This window comes from Protopterus annectens, chromosome 12.part0 (genome assembly GCF_019279795.1).
Source record: "Protopterus annectens isolate FY-2018-M chromosome 12.part0, PAN1.0, whole genome shotgun sequence".
Taxonomy (NCBI): domain Eukaryota; kingdom Metazoa; phylum Chordata; order Ceratodontiformes; family Protopteridae; genus Protopterus; species Protopterus annectens.
In genome coordinates, this window is record NC_056746.1 from 979,815,853 (window position 1) to 979,820,810 (window position 4,958).

Below are 4,958 nucleotides of genomic sequence, written 5' to 3' on the forward strand. Positions count from 1 at the left end.
TGCAGAAGACAGTGGAGAAGGGGATATGAGACATATACAGATAACAAACTGAAGTACCTAATGTTAAAAAATGTGAAAAGCATACAAGCAGATGTGTTTACAGAAAATTAACAAGATGCATGAACTGCAGCCATTTGTGACATCAGCAGAGTTTTGCCCACTGCATCTGTATTATAATGCAAATGTTTTGAAAAAAAAAAACACCTACAACCCAGAATGCATTTAAACCAGTACCCTTTCCTCTGACATTCTACAATGAACTGTACTTATAAGCCAAGCACAGAAACAGTCATACTGAAGGAGTCAGTGAAGTACATGGCACATGAGTGTTAACATTTTTCAGAATGGAAGCAGAAAAGTTAAACAAATACAGCCTTAAGGGATTTACATTGCACCATACATTACACTTACAAGCAGAGACACATATGCAGTAGATGTGCTGAAGGATTTCCATTTGGGGTTTGAGTTCGGTTCCCTTTTCAGTGGCATTCTATCAAGCAGTTTACTTTCAGGATGACCTCAGAAGCAGTTATGCTTGGTGGGTCATTGAAACACATAGCACATGATTGTTACACATTTTTTTTCCAGAATAGAAGCAGAAAAGCAAAAAAAAAAAAATACAGCCTTGAGTGAATTTGAACTCTCCACTCTTTTCACTATAACCTATAAAGCACTTAATTTACAAGCTAAGCCATTGTAGCAATCACACTCAAAGCACAAGCTTTACCCTATTTTGTATTTGCACAATGTCTGACAATGATGCTCTGCTCAATTGAATGAGTGATGGCAGCCTAGCCCATATACTTTACAGATGAGAGCAAATCGATATCATTGTTGGTATAAAATAAATCGTGACAATCCTTGTTGGTTGTACATGGGCATCGATAATGGCTTCATAACCCATCATGCACAGTAGGATCACAAAAAGATAAATCATTTAGAAGCTCTATATGAGCATGTATATGTGGCAGGTTTAATTTTTAACCTGATTAAAGGTTGGAAATCGAAGCAGAGGAAAGAGATGAAAAGAGGAAGCAGAACTGAAGGTAAGCAAATAAGGAATGAGCAGGATGGACATACGGAAGGATGGAAATACTCTTTTTTTGTGGAACAGATACTCATTTTATGAAGAGACGTGCTGGGGAATGAAATAAGGGACGTAAGAATAAAATAAGGCTGTTTGGGTATTTAGCAGGGCAGGCAGACATAACTGACTAGTGATAACACACTGAGGGAGGCAGAACACAATAGTGAAGTAATCAGACAAACAGAGGGAAAACAATAGCGTGGGGAGGATTGAACGACTAACAGGGGTAGGCATGTACACCAAAGGGAAGGGAACACCAGCTTGGGGGATAGGAAAGGCTGTTTGTAGCTGCTGCCTCTGCCAGCTGACACCCAGAGGGAGATTATTTGCCACTCTAGCAACCATCACCATTGGATCCTGTCTCAGATAGTGGAGTTACTGCTGGACAGGGACACAACTTAACAAGTCACTGGAAAAAGGTTATCTATTTCACCAGTTCTGGTATTCAGCTTCATACTTATAATTTTCCCCATAATGTCTGCCAGCTACCAATTGGTAACAATGGTATAATCTCCACTTGCACTGCTACCATTGGGTATAACCATACCAGCATCCCATCCAGGTCTACCTGAAGCAGGTGGTGCAGATAGGGCTAGAGGTGTGGAGGCAACTGTGGCAGCCAGGGTCCCAGATCTTCTGATTGCTTCTGGTGATAGTGGACTACGTTGGTGGTACTATTGCCACCTGCGGGGGTGACTGACAGGCCTTGCCAGTAGAATGTGTATAGATTATTGTGCTTTTGCATAAAATAGTACACAAAATGGAGACAAACAAAATAAGAACCAAAAGAAATATATTTAAAACAGAGAGGATATCAACAAAAGTGTGTGAGTGCTACAAATACAATGAAAAAAACAAAACACTTCACTATAAGTGATCAGCTCATCACCCCCTCCAGCTGCACTTCACTATAAGTGATTGGCTCATCAGTTAAATCTATGACATCCTCTAGCTGCACTTCACTATAAATGATTGGCTCATCACAGTTAGATCTATGCCCCCCTCCAGCTGCACTTCACTATAAGTGATTGGCCCATCACAGTTAAATCTATGACTTCCTCCAGCTGCACTTCACTATAAATGATTGGCTCATCACAGTTAGATGTATGCCCCCCTCCAGCTGCACTTCACTATAAGTGATTGGCTCATCACAGTTATATCTATGACCCCCTCCAGCTGCACTTCACTATAAGTGATTGGCTTATCACAGTTAGATCTATGCTCCCCTCCATCTCCTCCATTGAAGAGCAAAAAAAAAGGTTGCTCCGTATACTGGCACAACTAGGTGGCCAGATGTATGACACACACACCTCTTCCTCCTGCGTCAGCCATTCAGGTCCTGTTTCTCTCCCCTGCCCCATACCCTCATTCAACATATATTTTTTTGTAAGCTTTAAACTGTAGCAAACAGTTGCTACAGTTTATATCCTGCATGTACAGAGCACTACTACAATCATGTTTTATTAAAAAAAATATATTTTTTTTAAACTGTAGCAAACTGCTTGCTATAATGTAGCAAACAGTTGCTACAGTTTATACCCTACCTACATGGAAAACTAAAAAGAATTTAGACCATACAAAGACACTACAGCTCTCAGGTTTGACTTAAATGCAATACATGCATTAAATACAAATTGGGATTGGATGATTGCAACCCCCAACACTTTGCACCCTGTGTATTTGCCCCTCACACCCCATCTTAGCTATGCTACTGGTACATAGGATGCTGAACCCCCTGTCATGCATGCTCTGGACCTGTCTAGTAGACCAAGCCATAATTCTGCACCAACTGCTGAGGCTGTGTCCCTGCAGACCCACACCCACACCATGACAGCCTCCAAGTACCTCGCACGCATCCATCGACTCTGACTCTTCTCAACATTATTTACCTCATACTGGTTGTAACGCTTCATATAAAATCACGTTTTATTTTTATATACCTCAGCACTCACATACTCCTTGTGAATGACATGCACTCCTGTATTCCTTTTTCACCTGTGCAGATGATCATAACTGTGCACTGCCCTTTGTACATTGTTACTTGGGTTTCCTATGTTTGATGCACATCATGACTAGCATATGCACTTCCTAGTGTTGTTTTTGCATTCCTTATTTACTGTAGTGGACTTGCTTAACTTTTGTCTACCATGTTGTGAATTTGCTGTCCCTTTGCTAGTTCCATGTCTTATTGCCTCCATCAGGCATGATCATCCTCTGTTGCTGGTTCTTCCCCTGACTCCCTGTCAGCTTCTGATGCTTATTGTGCTGAGAACTGCTGGCCCTGCAAGAAACCACCTTGCTGTAACTGTTTCCTAAGTATAATGTTGTGTAACACTGCACATATCTTCAGTATTTTAGCATTTATGAGTGACATACTGCAGAGCACCACCAGATGAATCCAGATAGTGAAAGCAGGTCTTCAACAGCCCAAACACATGCTCAGTAATGTTTCTAGTTTGCGATATTACTGAATATTATTACTGAAAAACTGATGGAATATCCTTGACACAGAGGCCTGAGATATCTTTACTGTGTCCCCAGCAAGTCACTGAAAGGTTCCTATAGCTAATAAAACTACATTTCAACAGAGGCTTGGAAAGTAAAGCTTCATACATCAATATGCAAACAGACAAAGCGCACAAAAGAGAAAAAGTTACAATATGTTTCCTAACAGGATAATGTAGTAAAACAAAGTAAGCTTATGAACAGATAATAGCTTGGTAGGAAATCATCTTACAGATTTACAACTAACAATTAGTTCTACTTATATTTACAAAACAGATTCAACTCAGTTTCATTTAGATACAGTTGCATAGTAGCATCAGAGCACAATAGAGATAGTTGGAGCAATATTTTACGGAACATAAATAGGGCAGATGTAGACAGAGAGATAAGAGCCTACATCTGGAGGAGTAAGTATATTTGGAAAAGATTATGGAAAGGCCAGACAACAAGATAAGACAGCTGCAGAGGAGGAAACATGTTAAGCAGAATAAAGTAGGTAGTAAGCATTTTGAGAGTGTGGAGCATCAGTGAGAGCTGATAGTAGGTTCATAGGTTGGTACTAGGCTATCAGCTTTAGGGCCTATGCAAGCCTAGCCATAACAATCCCCTGGCTATTTCTTCACAGAATATTTACTTCTCTGGTCCCCTGTCTAGCAGGGTGACTGATGTGATCCCCTGGGTGAATTTCCTATCTCCCATCCAATCTTCAAGGTTCCTTTTGAAGAGGGCCAAAGAGGCACTCAGTTTGACATGTATGGGCAGTCTATTCCAGAGTATGGGGAGTCTCTGGGTCAGGAACCTATCCCTCCAGCATGTTTTGTTTATTGTGATGACCAGATTTAGATCCCTGGGGCATGTGGCTCTGAGGGATTGGGATTTCTTTAAGTGTAGCATGTCCAACAACACCGGGTTTGACATGGCCTTGTATGTTAAGCTGAGATCGCAGAGATCATAGGGAAAAAGAAAAATAGAATAGAGGATGGCCTGCTGTATGGTAAATATAATAACTGTATAAATTATCACAAGTGGGGAAAGAAGACGGAGGAAAAGCTGTCTTGTATTTAGCTATGTAAATTTAAAATGGACATATTATGTCTAAAATGTTGGAAGAATACCCTATAACAGCACTGCATTTGCTTCCTGACATTCAAATATACATGCATCACAGACCCCCCACACACAAACACAAACAAAATTTGATTTCCTTGTTTTTCTTATACTCTGTTGAGACTAGTTCAAATAAATGCCTGTTCCCTGGATGACAAAATTTTCCTTTTCAACAATTAATTGCACACATTACTTAGGCATGTTTTTCACATTCTTCATCTGCTCATTACATTTTTCCTCATGTCCTGCACACCAGTGT